The sequence below is a fragment of the Mustela putorius genome, unplaced genomic scaffold (assembly GCF_011764305.1).
Source record: "Mustela putorius furo isolate JIRA1106 unplaced genomic scaffold, ASM1176430v1.1 tig00003834_pilon_pilon_pilon, whole genome shotgun sequence".
Classification (NCBI taxonomy): Eukaryota; Metazoa; Chordata; class Mammalia; order Carnivora; family Mustelidae; genus Mustela; species Mustela putorius.
In genome coordinates, this window is record NW_025421987.1 from 29201479 (window position 1) to 29221617 (window position 20139).

Consider the following 20139-nt stretch of genomic DNA (forward strand, 5'->3'; position numbering starts at 1 on the left):
TTCCATCCTGAATACCGTATTACACTTACTCATCCTGCCTCCTTTTGGTGCCCTAGGTTGCCACTTTCTCAGACTTTTCATGTTTTTGAGAGACTTGACTTTTTTTTCCTTAAAGTGTAGGTAACATACAGTATTACATTAGTCTCATGTATACAACATATGACTTGACAATTCCATACATTATCCTATGCTCACCAAAATGTGGCTACGATCTATCACCATACAGTGCTGTTACAGTACCACTGACTATACTCCCTATGCTACTCCTTTTATTCCTTTGACTTATTTATTCCACAACTGAAAGTCTGTACTTCCCCTTCCCCTTCACCCATTTTGCCTATCTCCCTGCCCCCTACCTTCTGGCAACATCAGTTTGTTCTTTGTATTTATGAGGGGTTTTTTTGCTCTGTTTTTCCATCTGTTTTTTATTTTTTTATTTTATTTTATTTTATTTTTTTAAGATTTTATTTATTTACTTGAGAGAGAGACAGTGAGAGAGAGCATGAACGAGGAGAAGGTCAGAGAGAGAAGCAGACTCCCCATGGAGCTGGGAGTCCGATGCGGGACTCGATCCCGGGACTCCAGGATCATGACCTGAGCCGAAGGCAGTCGTCCAACCAACTGAGCCACCCAGGCGTCCCTCCATCTGTTTTTTAGATTCCATATAAAAATGAGATTATTCAGTATTTGTCTTTCTCTGTATGACATTTCTTACCATTATACTTCTAGGTCCATCCGTATTGTCACAAATGACAAGATCTCATCCTTCTTATGGCTGAGTAATATTCCTGTGTTTCTGTGTGTGTGTGTGTGTGTGTGTGTGTGTGTGTGTATGTGTATTATATGTTCTTTATCTATTCATCAGTGGACACTTCGGTTGCTTCCGTATCCTGGCTATTATAAATAATTATATAATAAACAGAAGGGTGCATATATCTTTTTGAATTAATGTTCCCCCCACTTTGGGTAAATACTCAATAGTGTAATTACTGGATTATATAGTATTTCTATTTTTATTTTTATTTGATGGGGGGAATCTGCATACTGTTTTCCATTTATATTACCACCAATTTATATTACCACCAATAGTACATGAGAGTTCATTTTTCACCAGTCTTTGCCAATATTTGTATAATCTTGACATTTTTAAGGAGTACTGAGGTGATGTTTTTCATAATGACCTTGAAGATGGGTGGGTATGATGCTTTTCTCATGATTAGATTAAGTTTATTGGTGTTAGGAGGAAGACATCACAGAAAATGGCCCATTCTCACCTAAATATCAAAAGTATATGGTATTTAAACTTTGCATCCATAATATCCTTGATTACTTATGTGGCTTAAGATAATGGTGTCAGATTTTCCTGCCATAAAGTTACTCTCTTTTTTTTCCCCTTTCCATACTGTTTTCTTTAGAAGGAATTTAGTATATGCATCATACACTTAAGATTTGGGGAATTATGTTCTACCACCATTAATGAGGGAGTTCTCATTACTGTATTGACATTGGAAATATGATGTAATTTAATATCTCTCCCAATTCAAATGGTGGATAACATATCTTTAAAAATTCATTTAAAAAATTCATTTTAAATGGATTTTCTGAGAGAATACAAAAGGGAATAATCTACTAACATAAAATTTGAGAAAAATAGGAAACTGGGTGGTAAGGATAGCTTTTATTTGGGAGTTTTTTGAATCCTTGACATTATAACCTTCTATATTGTAGACAACAAGAGGTAGAAAAATCATACAGCTTAGTCACACAATTGGTGGACACTGTAATGTGCAATCCAACACCCTTTGTTGAGGAATAAGTTGTATAAGCTGCTGACAGTGTTGTCTGTAGGTAACCCTTACAGTGGCAGAGTGTCAGTTGCCTCAGCAGAATAATTACTGTAGGGCTGGCCCACATCCAGTGATATCCAAAAACTATTTGATGCCAGAGTATGAAGTCCCTCTTGGCCCCTTAAGACTTCCCTAAGAGCCATTCTAAATCTACCACTGAGACTATTATTGGGCCTACATCACAGATCAACTGATCCTTCTGCACAATTCCCTTTTCCTTAAACTTTTGGTGTATTCCATGAGCAAAACATTTTAAAATCCATATATAATCTTTTCAAATTTGTATTTTTTGCTGAATATTATGTTTATAAAAGCAACCTATATTATTGTTTTTACTGATACTTATATTCCTTTGAGCTCTTAATAAAAGAGGCAACAAACTCATGTGATAAAAGTAAGTGAACACAGAAAGGGAGGAATTTGAGGTCATTAAACAATCTACCATAGCATGTGAGTGTTAAATTTCACATGATAATGTTAAATTGAACTAAGTTGAAATTGCTTTAGCAATGTGTAAGCGATTCTGTTGCTTCCTTGATCTGTGCCATACATTTGAAATAGTCTAACTGCTTAATTTTTGTAGACTGAAAGTTTATTAAATGATGTGTCATTTTAGTATTGATTTATATTTCCTGATTACTTATTTTGAACACCACTTCTTATATTCACTGTCCATGTATTTTCTCATTTATAAAATACTTTTCCATAAAATTGGATTTTTTTTTCTTCCTAGCTTATAACTCAATATTCTGAAAACTATTTTGTCAGTAATATATACAGCAAGTAATTACTTCAAGTACATAGCATAGTTTGTGACCTCCTTAGAGGTATCCTGTGGGAAGGCATGGTAAGACTTGAGACAAGGACCAAACCAGGCCCTGACTTGTGCCTCCTTTAAAAGCTGAAGAGCTGAACAAAAGGCTTAGGTCGATAAAGTTGAGTAGCACTGAGAAAGGGTCTGTGCTGTGTGTTGTGCGCTCGCCTACGTTAGCTAGTCAGATAGAGACGATTTGGGCGGGGTCAGAAATTCTTGGCTGGTCCTTGCTGTCCTTGCACGGGCTATAGACTACACCACTGTAAGACTGTGCTGTTCTTACACAAACTATGTCTTGAGTGGCCTTGAAGTCAGTACATCTGGTTCTAGAGGGTCTGCTATTGGTGCTTGGGAAATAGATAATGGGAAAGCTTGAAGGATTTTCTGTGCATGTTGCAAACTCTTTAGTAATCAGCTAAAAATAAGTACTTTCTTATGATTGTTTCTGTTAGCTATATAATGCCTCGCAACCTTGAATAAAACAGGCACTATTGGACATCCTCCTTGGTGCTCCTCCTGCCCCCATCTCTTTGTCTCTTAATTTCTTTTCACCATCCTTTTACCCTCTCAACCCTGGTCAGTTTGTCGTGCCTGCCATGACAGTATCCATGGATGAAGAGAACTTCTTTATCTTCAAATTATCAAGTATTTTTAAAATAAGTTTTAGTGTCTTATTTAGGAAACCCTTTTTAAGTTCAGATTAGAAAGATAGTTATATGTTAAAAATTTCAAGTTAGGTTTTCATATTGAAATTCTTAATTTATGTAGTATGTGGAGTTGATCATGTTTCTCATTCTTCATTCTTTCCAACCATGTTTTGTTTTGCTTTTTTTTTTTTTTTTTTAATCATGTTAAAAAGTATTTCTTTCTGGCACTTTTTCCCTTCTGATTTTCCATTCTGTCTTCATGAGATACTAAAACACACACATGCTTCCATTACTTAGGCTATTCTATTTCATTCATCAATTAGTCTACCATATACCAATACCATGAATCTTATCTAATATTATTTTTAATCATCTTCACATATAGTAAGGCTAGTAAATCCTCTATTCTTTAGGAATGGTACTTTGCTTTTCTATGTATACATCAGAAAAAAACTATTCAATTATTAGAATCCTATTAAGATTCTGATTGAAGTTTTAATGCATACCTATATCTATTTAGGAAGAACTGACATCTTAATGTTATGAAGTCTTCTTATCAAATCCCATGAGATATGTCTCTACTAATTTAGTTCTTTATTGACTTGAAGTAATGTTTTGTGATTTTCTTGATGAAAATGGTACATGACCTTTTTTGTTATACATTTTTCTTAATTTGATACTATATTAAATGTTTTTAAAGAATTTTAATGTTTGCTGGTACACATGCAAGTACAATTGAATTTTGTATATTGATCTTTATTTAACACTTGCTTAACATATTTTATGTAATTCAAAAATCTTCTATATGTAGATATTTCTATCATTTGAAAATAATGTCCAATTTATTTCCTCCTTTCTAGTCATTTTGTCTTTAACATAATTTTCCTGTGCTGTCACACTGACAAACAATGTTGAACAGAAAAAGGTGAGAACAGCCTTGCTTGTATTAAGTAATGTTTTTATATAAAATAAAATGTAGTTAGAGAAGAGAACATCCGGATACAATTTCAAAGGATGTTTCCAAAAGGACAATTGCTGCTCTTAATTTAGCCCTTCTATAAGCATCAATGTAGAAGAAATAATAAGATTCTGAAGGGACTAAATCCTTTTTTATACTATTAGTTCTACCACTCACTGAGGGGTGGTTTTTGGAGTTTCAAAAGGAATTTAAAATTGACCCAATACCTGTCTTTTAGAATTGATGTTAGAAGTCGAAGAGCCTGCTCAGATGGGATGAGGGAAAGTATGTAAATAACTGTAAGTGAGGCAGACCATACTGGATTATAGATATGAATGGGGACAGTTGATATGGTGCATTCATAACTGTATTTCCTCTACTCATCATAAGTGTTTGTGGAAGTACTCAGAGGAGATTCACATGTACTTCTTACTATATCTAGTTTCTCCAGGGCCTTTGAGCTTCTTTTGGGAGTGCTTTCTTGTTTCATGTACCTTTTCTCTGATTTGTGGTCACCACTGGTCTTGCCAGGCATGGCAAGAGCTGGTGCTAATTGGTGCTGTTATAGCAGATGACTGAGAATTCTTGTTATGGCCAAGCTTTTTCTTGGCTCTTTATCTCGCTGTGGCAAACAAGAGTTCCTGCCTCTTTAGACATTCTAGGATAAGGGTCAAATAGTAGCATTACCTATATCTCATAGGAAGTAACTGTTTCATTTTTACAAACAATTTTTTTTTCCTCCCTTGGACTTGAATATGAAACCAGGGAGTAGGGATGAAAATGGATTTGAATAATTTACTATAGTCCCCATTAAATAACTCAGAATCACTTCCCCTTTAAAAAACTGACTTTGTTTGTAGCTTCAGTTCAGACCTGGGCACTATTACTTCTTGTGATGGACAGTGTGGATTATCCATCCAGCAAACACAAACACATAAATAGATTTCTATTAGGCTTATACCATCAATTTGAAACACATGCCCAGATAAATCTGGATCATAAGCACTAGATGACACAGCCTAGGGAAAAGCAGAAACAACAAAATAGCAAAATGGGATTGAGCATAGGGTTCCTATCTGATTCATTTTTATACTAGGAGAGGAACACAGTATAATCCAAATGGCATTATTATGGAGTAACTCAGATTGGGCCTCAGTTAGATTTTCTCCATTTACATAATTTGCACTGGTGCTGTTAGGAGCTTAGGATAAGTTTTGTTGTTGTTTTACCAATCCTGGGTATCTCCTGTGAAGTGTTTTAGTATCTACTTCATAGTTGTTAATATCTATTCCATAGTTGTTAATATCAATTAAATTGCATGATATTTTTGGAGATAAGTATTTAGGAAGATCTCTATATGGGACTTATTTCTATTTTGAGATTTAATTCTTAGATCAAATGTATATAAAATATAATGATGTAAACTGTTGTTTCTGTGAGACCAATTGCATGCTAAAACAAGTGAATAAATTCTGAGAGTTTGGTTTATAGATAAAACAGTATACTGATTGTAGATTTTAGTTTTCAAAGATGGGTATCTCAACCCAATCTAAGATTCTTAGATCATATAACATTAATAGCATTTATTTATTTTTTTAAAAAGATTTTATTTATTTGACAGAGAGAGATCACAAGTAGGCAGAGAGGCAGGCAGAGAGAGAGAGGAGGAAGCAGGCACCCTGCTGAGCAGAGAGCCCGATGTGGGACTCGATCCCAGGACCCTGAAATCATGACCTGAGCCGAAGGCAGCGGCTTAACCCACTGAGCCACCCAGGCGCCCCCCATTAATAGCATTTATATGTCTAAATTTGAGCTGTAATTCTTATTCATATGATTTTACTGTTATGGAGATAATTATCACCAAGAATGAAAATTTGGCATTGTGGCATGAACTATATATAATAAGAAAATCAGTTATAGCAACTGCTAATTTAAGACTATTTGAAAATATGACTTAGAAACCAAGTAAGAGAGTCTTAGAACTTTTTAAACAGTTTAATGCTTTCAATAAGCTTAGTTCAAGTTTAATATATTGTATTATCAACATAGTTCAAGTATATAATATTGTGTTAACAATAGTCACCATGCTGTACATTGGATCCTCAGAAATTCTTCTTCTTATAACTGAAAATATATGCCCTTTGACCTACATCATCCCTGAGAATAATTTCTTTTTAACCCGTGAGAGTAAATCCTTTTTAAAAAATTAGTGATGAGGGTGCCTGGGTGGCTCAGTGGGTTAAGCCTCTGCCTTTGGCTTAGGTCATGATCTCAGGGTCCTGGGATTGAACCGCGCCTCAGGATCTCTGCTCAGCAGGGAGCCTGCTTCCCCTTCTCTCTGCCAATTTGTGATCTTTCTCTCTGTGTCAAATAAATAAATAAAAATCTTTAAAAAAATTGGTGATGAATTATATATAAAAATTTATTTAAAAATTCTATTTATCTAACATAAAAAAATAAAGAAAAATAGGCCTATTTCAATAGTGTTGTGAATATTGGCAGTGATATGTTTTTGCAAATGAGATTAATTTGAAACCTATTTTCTTAATTTCCTAAAACAGAAGAACAGAGAGTTATATTTCCTTAATTCTCTCAAGTATGCAGTAAGTATATTTGGAAACCTTAGTGATGATAACATTGCATCATAAGAGTCATATTTTTTTGCAGCTATATTGAGATACAATTAAATAAAATTTAAGATATTTAAGGTGTACATCACGAGGATTTGATGTAAATATATATTGTAACAGATTTCCCCCAGGGAGTTAACACATCTATTACCTCACATATTTATTTGCCTTTTTATTTACCTTTTTCTTTTGTGTGTGTGTGAAGACTTTTAAGTTCTACTCTCTTACTAAACTTCAATTACACAGTTAAGAGCCATTTTTTTTAACCTGGATTTACATTCATTGAAATTATCAAAATTTTTATTTGTCTTTTATATGTGATAATTTATAGGCTATGTAATAGGACTAATTCTTTAAAGATTAGGACAATAGAAAATATCTTCTAGAATAGTGAGACCTGAGTTGGGCTTTTCACCACAATCTCTGACAGAACATGTGAAGTATTTATCAAATTATAACGTGTTGCCACTTACAGTGGTGCTGTTTGCTTAGGTCTACAGATGAGTCAGAAATCTCTTTCATAAGTTAATGTTCCAAGTGTTGTAACAAACCTATACATGGGATTTGAGAACTACTTTTCTAGCATGACTTGAATTTTTGGTGCAGTAGGTCAGCTACTAAGGAAGGGCATCAAGTAGAGAGATTTTTCTGAATTTCATACTAGAGGATTTATAACACAATGATTATATAGAAAAACATCTTTCCTATTATTATACTAACATTTATCATTGGCAAATGCTAGTTAATTTTCATTTCATTTTCTCTCATCAAAACATTTCCTGGTTTATCTACTTAATAAAAGACTAAATGTTACTTTTATATTTATCTAACTGAGAAGGGAGGCTATTTTCATGTCACATGTTATCTTTGTAGCCTCTTTAAATATAATCACTATTCCACAAATAAATTCAAAATGTTAAGTCATATCAAATATCAAACAGTGATCTGTCACCTATGCCCAGCTGACCACTTAATGCTCATGTAATATTAAGTGTAATAATCTAATAATCCCATTGTTTTGTAGAGGGAAAATGTGGCTCAAAGAGTTTATGTGATTTTCTCTGAGTCATGCTTATAGATACAAGAGAATAAGGCCTGGATAGTGGGCTTTGCTAGATCAGGTTTGCATTATATGTGCTTCTGAGAAGAGACTGACTCTAAGAACTGAAAAATGATGTCAGTATATATGTATCGGCTAAAATAGTGCAGGTGTATTGGAAGCATTAATGCAAGGAAAGTCTGAAATTTTTCTTGGTAACTGAAATAAAGGTATGTGGAAGCCATACTGTTGCCTCACAAATGTGTTGCTGTTCTTCAGGGAGGATGAGAGAGGAATATTTTCTGGGACTTAGAAGGAATGGAGAATGGGAACTAAAAAGTGAGGAGGAGTTGAGAATATGTTCTCCCTTGATCCTAAATATGGAGCCAGAGAGAGAATTTCCAGAACTCCAACATGATTCAGAGGGCCTGAGAACAGGAGCAGTAAGTCTCTTTTCTCTGATGATAACTGCAGAGAATGTATAGCAATACCATAAATATAAATATTACTGAACACATTTGTTAAGATAGTGTTTATAGTAAAATTTAAACAATTAAAATAGGAACATGTAATTCAAATATAAGTTTAAAATATTGAGTTACCATGGGAGTTTATTTCACAGTGAAATAGCAAAGGAACCAAATTTAGAATTGACATATGTAATGGCAAAATTTGTTCTAAGGTACAGCATTAAAATCAGGCACTAAGGGATATATTTTTAAACAATTTGAAATTTTAGCTAAATGAATAGTCATTTAGTAACCAGGAAATACTTAAAGAATACCTAAGTGTAGTTACACATAGTGTACTTCCTGACCTTAAAAAAGTAAAATATACATAAACATCACAGTACCTCAAGAATGAATGGCTTCTGATGCAAAAACCTGTTCCTCTCCATCATGGAAGATATTAGATCTGCAACCACTGGCAACATTCAAGCCCTCTTAAGCAACAGCATGTTATTATTCACATGAAAGTTGTTTGGGATTTACTCTACTTGCTGGGAATGCACAATTTATCTCTTCTTTCAGAACTAAATATATTTATTTTTGTACACATGTTTTTCTGTTGCACATTCTTAGAATGAGATATAAAAATCATGACTTATACACAGTGAAATGATAAAAAAAAGTAGGAGTACATAATCCACATTAAAAAATAAATTATTTTTACCACCATCAGGGTAAAATTATTTTGGGAAGCTTTGCTATATATCCACTATCATGCTTTTGTGGCCTAGATGAGATTGACCAGGACATCTTGGGTTGTATAAAGGAAATCAATTCAATTTCTTTTCTCCCTATGACAGTTGAGGAAAGCATTGGTTTAGGCATTGTGGTCATATTTTACCATGTTGTGTAAATTGCTCAGATTCAACCATTTTCCTCTTTTTCAAGGTCAAAGATCTACTTAATCATTTCAAGGTCAAAGATCTACTTAATTATTTCAAGGTCACTGAAGATCAAAGATCTACTTAATCATTTGAAAAGTCCCTTTACAATACTATTCTATGAATTCTAAGATGAGAAAACAGTATTTCAACCCTCTAATTGTCTAAAAATAGGCCACTTCATCTTGAAGTTTAGACATTAGTTCGCTGTCTACATTGCTACTACATTTCTGTGGCAAGCCTCTCTACCACAGCAATGGTAAAAAGCCTTCTTATCTGAAGATCAATAGCCATCCACATTTTTCTTTTATGCAGTCCAGTACAACTCAATTTTAATATCATCAAAAGTACATAAGCAGAAATCCTATATGACATTTTTACTACCATTGTAATATCTCAAGTTTAATTTTTGTCAGTAATATAGTCTGGTACAAAGTTAGAAGCAAAGAAAATGAAACTTGAATTTAAGTATATTTTGGTTTGTATGGTAGTTTTACTTTTGGGGTGAAGACCATCTTTGTGAAAGACACCTGTGCATGGCAAATCTGAAGTTGTTTGATTTTCAAATGATTCCTGGAGGTTTATTTTTAGGAAGTCTATCACAGTTTTAAATAATACTTTCAAAAGTCTTCACATGGAGTTGTCAATGGTATATCAATGGGTTTTATCTGACCCAGTCTACTAATTTGTATTTTTTGAAAAGACCCAAATTACAGAATCCAAAGTACCAAACATGGCTATTTTACCTTTGAAGACATGCTTAGTCATTAATATAGATGTTTAGAATCTGTTATGTAAGGAAGAAAAACAGGCTAAAAGCCAGGACTCTGACATCTCATAGACTTTGGGTTTCAATTTCTGCCCTGAATTTTAAAAATCTGAGCAGGATAACTTCTTCTCTCTACATCTCAATTTTCTTAACTGTAAAAGAATCAGGTGAAAATGATTTTACTTCATAGAGTTAGTATGTGAAAAATAGTATTAGTACAACAAAAGAACAGAGTATTTATATCATAATAATCATATGCTCATTTCCTATTACTAGCCTCTTACCTGGTCCAGGAATGGATTTGGTGGAGATGAGCAGAAGGTGAGGCTATCCAGGGGAAAAACAAACAAACAAACAAATAAACACCACACAGAGTTATTACTCTATAAAGAACAGAGCAAAAATCTGAACCTATGAGAACTACCCGAACTCACAGCAGAGAACACTGCCATTATTTTGGCAATGTACAATAATGGTCCCCCAACTTTGTAGGTAAACCAAAGCAGCTCTGGCTGTTTAGGTTAGTCCCTACAGAAATATGGTAAAAAATATGCTCTTCTAAGAGTCACAAGAGTAATGAATATAATTATTGATGTTACTAGAGCTGTCTTCACCCATTTATAAACATAGGAAATTGATACTTGTCACCTTTTTTTTGGTCCCATCTCTTTTGTGTTACCAATGAAAGCATACCAAACTGAATGCCTTAAAACAAAACAATGAAATATTTTTTTTGAAAAGATTCAAAGCAAATATAGAAATGGTAATAATTGTATATATGTATATTTGAAAGAATGGACTCTTAATTACCTAATATTCTAAAGAATTTTATTTTTCTCAATTTTGTATCCAGGAAAACTACAGATTTTTGAAATAGTTGCATTTTGAACTTCATTTTGACCATTGTGTGTTTTAGTAATCCAATCAGCAAAGCTTTTAATTTCTCACTGTTTTTGGAATCTGCTTTGGCCAAGCATTTGAGCTCCAGCAGAGTTAGCTTCTACTTCTTTTTGGCATCTGGTAATGAATGGTTTAATGATTGGACTTTCACAGTATGCTCAGGGTGAGTCATTAGTACTATGTAAAAACCTTGATTTACTTAACAAAATACACAGCATAGAAAATGTATTATTTTTAAATGGTAGCATGCCATGTCACCTTAAAACTTGCTGGCTTCTGCGCATTATCAATTTAGAGTATTTTAAAAATAAATTGTTAAACACATTTTAGTTTTCGGTACATTATTAAAACATTTTTAATTATGCAGTAAAATTGGTTATGTGGAGTATTTACATTTCAAATTAAATATGTAAAGATAAATGAAAAGTAATAAGATGGCTGTACTATTGATATCAGTGAAACTTGATAAGGAAGGAATACTCACACACCATCATATTACTTAATATAGTTACTTTAGATCCTTTCTATACAATATTGACTTTGTAAGGCCATCTTTCATTCTGCTATAATAGTGCTACCATGTATTTTGCCCATTATGGTCACAGTTTCTGGTAGAGAAAAATATTCTAAAAAATAGCAGAAGCTCTTTTGCCTGAATGGTATGTCCTCTTCAAAAATCATCTAAAGATGTTTTTCACAGAATATTCTACAGAAAATGATCAACACATCAGCCTCTTTATTGACCACCCCCTCCAAAAAACCCTGCAAATGACGGACTTCAAATGGTGGTAACCAATATTTTTTTCTGATTCACTTACATCTCTCATTAAAATGCCACCTGAAAATAAAATTGAAACCCATATATATGAAATTCATTACATTGAAGCAGACACTCATTAATTTTTTTCAGTAATAAAAATTAATAGCTCTAATTTCAAGTTTGAGTTTAAGTATACCCACCATCTTTTATTGCTTTTCCATTTACTTTCTATTAGAATTTCCCATTTGGGAATTATGAATGTGGGTATGGTATCAAGGAAAATCTGTATTGACTGTAAAATACTCTAGTAATCATAGAAGGAAAATGTACCTTTAAATTAAATATATTTTATGTTAATATGTGACAATTACCTATACCTGCTTTAGAACAGGATCAAAACCTAAAAAGGGAAGAAGGGGGAACATTTGAGAACAAGCATACCATTAAAAAAAATGATTCTTAAAGTAATAAAATTATGCTCATTCCTACATATAAAAAACATTAAAAAATTATACTGAAACACCATAAGTATGTATATGAGATTGTAAGAAAGAACAAAGCATTTTCCATCTATCTAGGTATACCAGGTTACAAAATAACCTATAAAATATATGAGAAGTAACTCACATTATAGCCCAGGCTATAGGAAAACAGACACCCTGTATATTACTGATTTCAATATGGGTACCACGGGCAATATAGCCAATATGAAAATTAGTGGGCAATGTTGGACATAATTTTATCTGTGTTTGTTTTTTTTTTAAGATTTATTTATTTATTTATTTGACAGACAGAGATCACAAGTAGGCAGAGAGGCAGGCAGAGAGAGAGGAAGGGAAGCAGGCTCCCCGCTGAGCAGAGAGCCCAATGCCGAGGGTTCTGGGATCATGACCTGAGCCGAAGGCAGAGGCTTTAACCCACTGAGCCACCCAGGCACCCTTATCTGTTCTTTGAGCCCCAGATTTTATTTTAAATTTAGCCTATGCAGACATTTCACACATGAGTAAAATAGCATGTAAAAAGATATTCATTTCTGTAAAGTTTTTCTGGCGACATAAACACAATGCCAAGCGAAGTGGGTGCAAGGCAAGGTTTATTAAAGGCTTTCTCCGGTGAAGTTTCAGGGCTCAGGAGAAGGGGAGCCAAGAAAGTTGCACGGGAGGATGTGGGCACCCTGGGGCGGGTGAGGTTCCTGGACTCTGGAAAGCAGAGTGGGGGAAGTCGCGCTGGGAGGGAGTTCCCGGGGGTCTTTTATTTGTCTCCTGCATAGGTATCAGGTTACCTGGGCATACATCCTTTTGGCGGGAGAGTCAAGGGTTAAGGGGGGGGGGGGTAGGCTGGAAGACGGCAACAAGACCCCGTGGCGGTCATTTCCATTACTCTTCCTTCACTTGGGGAGCCCACTGACCCAACAATTTCTGCATGTCTATTGTTAGGAGACTATTTAAATAAATTATAATAATTAGAAACATAACTTTTTGTACTGTCATGGAAAGATCTCAAGGATTTATTTTAGAGTAAAAAAGAACAAGAATACTTGATAGCTTGTTCATAAAAGAACTGTGAAACAAAAACAAGAGACTAATGATGTAACGACTGCATGGCTGTGAGAAGGAAACTTTCCAATGGAATATGACTGTACTATATGAAAAAATACATTATCAACTTAAAATTTAAAAATAGAGATGAGATGTAATTAAATTAACTGGGGTATTCTTTCAGGTACCATTTTTCTCTAGATACAAAATCAACATTGATACCTACATAAAATGATAGGTTTATAAGTCCTACACAGAGACTATATTAAGAAACCAAGAACACTGGTAGGTAGCAATAGACTTACAATTGATTGGGGAGTATGGTTGCTAGGATTGATATGCTAAAATTTCACATATTTGTGTCTTTGTATAATTTGTTCATTGTGCTTAACATTTTCTTTTTCTTTCTTGGTTTTTCTATTTGAGAAACATTATTCAGTCTCCAAGGCCTCCTTCAAACATTAAAAAAAAAAAAAATGTAAACAGATACTTTAGTACAATTAGCCTTTCACTTTGTTCTTTTCTAAAAACTCTGATTATGTATCTATTATAATCTGTTTTTCTTCTGCTCTTTCCTAATATACTGTAAACTGCTGAGAGCAGAAATTATAGCTTGTTCCTCTTGTATCCTCAGCATTTGGCACTATCTGGCACATAATAGAGGACCAATAAATGTTTTGAAATAATTGAACAATAAATGAAATGCATTAGGTAATCAAAAGGGGTACACAAATATAAACTATTTTGAAGAAAAATATAAGAATATAAAAGAAAATGGCTATATTATGACTATTTTTTTGTATTTATTATTGTTGTGAAGTATAAAAAGTGTGTGAAAGAAGGGGTGGTTAAAGAGCATAGTGCAGCATGAATTTTGAACAATGTGCCCACGCCTTAACTAACATGCATAACTAGAATAAAGTAAACTGAGGTGAATAAAGGTTAGGTAATTTTCCCCAGATAAGGCAATGAAAAACTGAATAATTAGGGATTTGAATACAGTCTGACTTCCCCCAAAGTCTGTTCTCTTGGCAGTATGATTCACAAACACAGCAAACCAAGATGACCAAAATGACTAAAGAAAACTATAGGCTTCAGGAACTACTTACCAAAACATCTGTATTTATTTATTCTACCAGTTGGGAACCACTGGGCCAAGTATAGAGATGACCAATTAGTACCATATTTTCAGTTAGTTTTAGCTGTGCCTTATTAGTTTTGCTCAACATTCATGGAGGGAGGCCATGACAAGATAAAACCAAAACCTATGATTTCCTTTTCAAAATTATTTCCTGAGAAAGTGAAACCTCAGTAGGGGTAACCTAGAGAGTTTGTGGATATTCCTACTGAATTTATCAAAAGCTAGGTTGGTGAATTATTAAAATTCTACCTTCAAATTTTTTTTATTCAATCTGTTTTCTGAGTGTTAGAAAAGGAAACCTAAAACTGAATTTTTAATTTACTTCTAGCTTCTTTTTCTTAGTAATATACACCAAAGCAAATATTGTTCACTTATTTTACATAGGATATTTGCACATTATTAAATTGGTTAATATGAGCTCAAGATTTTTTTTCCATTTTTAATACAAATCCTTGTAAATGTGATGGCTTAGATTTCTTTTTTTTTTTTTTAAAGATTTTATTTATTCATTTGACAGAGAGAGAGATGACAAGTAGGCGGAGAGGCAGGCAGAGAGAGAGGGAAGCAGGCTCCCTGCTGAGCAGACAGCCCAGTGTGGGGCTTGATCCCAGGACCCTGAGATAATGACCTGAGCTGAAGGCAATGAGTCACTCAGGGACCCCTGATTGCTTAGATTTCAAAAGCAAAAATTATTAAAACAACAACCCCCCCCAAAAAAACTAATTTGCAGTTGGTTAGAAAAAAGATTTGTTTCCATAAGTTTTATTATTAATAAAAGTAAAGACTAAGCATTAATTCTCTTTTGTGATTATTCTATTCTTTAAAACTGGCAAAATCATTATATGCATTAAATTATAGGAATGATACAGAGATTCACTAATATTTATTAAATTCACTAATATTTATTAAAGGCATACCTTGGAGATATTGTGGGCTTAGTTCCAGATCACCACAATAAAATTAGTATCACAATAAAGTGAATCAAATCACATTTTTGGTTTCCTAGTGTATATAAATGTTGTCTTCATTCTATACTATGGTCTACTATGTGTAATAGCACTAAGTTTAAAAACTATACATACTTTGAAAGATACTCTAATGCTAAAAAATGATATCATCTGAACTTTCAGCATCTGAAATTTTGCTGGTAGAGGGTTTTGCTTTGATGGATGGCTGCTAACTGATCATGGTGGTGGTTGCTGAGGGTTGGGATGGCTGTGGCAATTTCTTAAATACTACAATGAATTTTGCCACATGGATAGAGTCTTTGACAAATGATTTCTTGTAGCATGTGATGCTGTTTGATAGTATTTTAGAACAGAACTTTCTCTCAAACCCTATAGCTGCATTATCAACTAAATTTATGTACTATTCTGAATTATTTGTCATTTCAACAATCTGCATTTCAAGTAACCACTTTCTTTGCTCATCCATTAGAAGCAATTCTTCATGTGCAAAAACTTTCATGAGATTGCATCAATTCAGTCACATCTTCAGGTTCCACTTCTAGTGGTCTTGCTGTCCCTACCACTTCTGCTGTGACTTCTTCCACTGAAATGTGGAACCCCTCAAAGCCATCCATAAGGGTTGGAATTAACTTCTTCCCAAGTCCTGTTCATGTTGACATTTTGACCTCTTCCCATGAATCACATATGTTTGTAATGGCATCTATAATGGTGATTTATTTCCAGAAGATTTTCAGCTGACTTTGACCTGACCGATCAGAGGAATCATTATCTGGCAATCATAACCTTCTGAAATGTTTTTCTCAAGACTTGAAGTCAAAGCTACTCTTGATCCATGGACTACAAAATGGAAATTGTATTATGAGGCATAAAAATAGCATTTACCCCATTGTATATCTTCATCAAAGCTCTTGAGTGATAAAGGACAATATTTTGAAAGGATTCCTTTTTTTTTTTTTTTTCCCTGAGCAGTAGGTCTCACCAGTAGGCTTAAAATATTCAAGTAAACCATGTAAACAGATGTGCTGTCATCCAAGCTTTGTTCCATTTCTAGAACACTGGCAGAATAGATAAGGCATAATTCTTAAAGGACCTAAGATTTTTGGTATAGTATTGGTTGCACTTAAGTGCAAGATCATTTGAATAACTTGCACAATTATGGTATGGAGATAACTTCTTTCCTTAAACCTCATGAACCAATTCCCCTTGCTTCCAACTTTTCTTCTGCTTCCTCTATCAGCCTTCACAGAATAGAAGAGAGTTAGGGCTTTGCTTTGAATAAGACTTTGGCTTAAAGGAATGTTATGGTTGGTTTGATTTTCTATCCAGACCACTGTAACTTTCTTCATATCAGCAATAAGGCTATTTTACTTTACTACTACAGTGAACACATGAATGATAATAGTTTTTATTGCCTTCAAGAACTTTTCCTTTGCACTCCCAACCTGGCTGTTTGGTCTTTCTCAGCTTTAGACATAGCTTCTTCACTATCATTTCTAGCTTTTGATTTAAAGTAAGAGATCTGTAATTCCTTCTTTCACTCAGACACTTAGAGGTCATTGCAGAGTTATGAAATGACCTAATTTCCAATAGTTATGTCTCAAGACATAGGAAGACCTGAGGAAAGGAAGAAAGACAAGGGGACAGACAGTCAGTGGAGCAGCCTAATGCACACAACATTTATTAAGTTTGTCATCCTTTATGGGCATGGTTCATAAGTGTCCCCCCAAAATTACAATAGTGACATCAAAAATAATAGATCACAGATCACCATAACCAGTACAATAATTATTAAAATATTTGAAATACTGTGAGAATAATCAAGATGTGACACAGAGACAAGTGAACTAATGCTATTGAAAAACGATACTTGATAGATTAGACTTATTCAACGCAGGGTTGCTATAAACCTTCAGATTTTAAAAATCACAGTATCTGTGAAATGCAGTAAAGTCAAGTGCAATAAAAAGTATACCTGTAGTTTGATATAATGAAAGGTAGCATCTACAGAGACTTGCATTTATTTTATGACTTTCATACATTGACTATCATTTATGACTTTTGATGCCTGACATGTTTACTCTAACAAAAGTCATGTTCTCTCCTTTGACCTTGAGAAACTGAGATGTACATTTTTCAGATAAAGACTTCTTACCTATATTAAAATAGATAATGCAAGTGTTTGTCAGCTAGCCAACACATTGTATGTTCTCAGGTAGTTACACTTCCTACTGAAAATTATTCTCCTAATGGATTCATATGACTGAAAGTCAAGGAAAGGGAAGGAAAAAAAAAGTTTCACCATCTGAACAGTGTCACCTAATGTATTATTCTTAAAAATCTTGCCATAGATTAAGAACTTAAACTAAACCTTAGTTTGACATATCCAATGACAAGCTGAACAGAAAAAGAAATGGATAAACTTATGAGGGGGGCAAAATAGAAATTACTTGTATTTCCATAGTATATTTCTTTTGAAGGTACTCAAGGCAATTGATGAAAAAGATATGACAGTAAATCTGGACCAGTTTTCTCTCAGAGACCAAATCTGAGGACTGGGAATACAAAGCATTCACTGGTATATTGTGGTATTTGCTGAGGCCATTTATTAACATGTAATCTGATCCTGACACAATGCAATTGTAAGCAGGATTGGTGCATTTGTCTGTTGATTCAATCCTCACATTTCAAGGCTTGTTTAAGTCCCCTTTTTCCAAGAAACCCTCTGGAAATGCTTTAACCCAAGCTCCTCTATTCTCTCTTAGAAGGTCTGTTGGACTTTCAGTGAGTTAAATCCTCCTTCATATTTCATTTTATTTTTTAATTATTTATTAACATATAATGTATTATTAGCCCCAGGGGTACAGGTCTGTGAATCATCAGGCTTATTTACTTCACAGCAAAACCTCCTTCATATTTTAGAATGAAATAGCTGACAACCACTTTGCTATCAAACCCACCACCTGTACCCCTGGGGATAAATATATATGTTTATAAAAAATAAAAAATTAAAAAAAAAAAAAATAAAAAAAATAAAAAATTAATTAAAAAAAAAAAAAACCACCAATGTGGCCATCACCAAGATGAACGTCAGCAACCTGGCCATGGTGATGGCGCCCAACTGCCTGTGCTACCCATCAGAGGACCTGCGCATCATCTTCGAGAACATGCACAAGCTAATGTCGTTCCTCCCATGCTCATCCAGCATCTGGACACCAGCTTCATGGAGGGCGTGTTATAGCACAGGGACCCAAGGACGAAGGGTGGGGCCAAAGCAGCTTTTCTTATTATTATTTTGTTTGGGGATGCACCCCCCTCCTCAGTCTTTTCTTGTTAGAACACATGAGACTTTATGTTTGATTATGAAGGTTAATTTTATGCATCAGCTTGACTGGGTCTTGTGGTGCCCAGCTATATAAACGTTATTCTGGATGTGTCTACTAGGGTGTTTCTGGATACAATTAACATTTGAATTAATAGATTGAACAAAGAAGACTTCCTAAACTGGGAGGCCTTCCTTCAATCCAGTGCAGGCTTAAGTAGAACAAAAATTTTGAGCAAGAAAGATTTTGCTCTCTGCTATTGTTCTTGAGCTAGAATATTGGACTTTTGGTTTTTAGACCTTCAGACTACAGATATTGGGACTTCTCGGCTTCCATAAGCCAATTTCTTATAATAAATCCCTTTATGTGTATCTTCATAATTCTACTTCTCTGGAGAACTCTGACTGATACAGTACTCAATGGAGAATGACATTTTGAAAGCCTAAGTCTCGTAAGAGAGAGGGAACAATAGAAGGAAAGAGGGGCAGGAGGAAAAAAAAAAATCATTGCTTTTTAGGCTGCTTTACTTAAAAAAAAAAAAAATCTGGTATTGACTTGATCCAGTAAAATTAGGTCCATTTTTTAAGTGCATTTGTGGAGCTCCAAGGAATTAGGGAAAAAAATCAGTTTGTTCCAGATGTGCCAAAGCAAGTAAATTGGGCAGTCTTAATCCAAATGTATAATCTAAAAGTAAAAATAAAAAGATTTTTTTATATCCTCTCTGAAACTCTGACTTCTTACTATTTTCTGCCTTAATCTTCCTATAAAACAATAAGGGAAATACATAAATATTAATTCTTAGCTTTTCATATTGTAAGATCCCTATATTTTAAAATAATGTAACAAAAGGAAAAGCAAAGCAAAACAACAAATAGAGCATTAAAAGACCTCTCTGGAAAGAGGGATGTCAAGACTGAGTTTAAATATGGCTTAGACGTGAGATATTTTCATTCAGTTGTGAAATTGTTCACAATTAACAATGTTGCCTTACAAATAATTTATGTCTTATGCCTATCAATTTTTTTTTAAGATTTTATTTATTTATTTGACAGACAGAGATCACAAGTAGGCAGAGAGGCAGGCAGAAAGAGAGAGAGAAGGAAACAGGCTCCCCGCTGAGCAGAGAGGCTGATGCGGGGCTCCATCCCAGGACCCTGGGATCATGACCTGAGCCGGAGGCAGAGGCTTTAACCCACTGAGCCACCCAGGCGCCCCTATCAATTCTTATTCTATACCAATATTTGTGACTTAGATCAACAGAATTAAAACAACATTTTGCATACCCTTCACACGATGTGTGGGGAATTTTGAGGGAATAAGAATGCCTTTTTCAACCTGCTCTACTGCTGTTCTGTCTGAGAAGACAGGAACCTGTGAGGAAAGACTTAATGCTTTTCCTTTTTGTCCTTCCACAATTT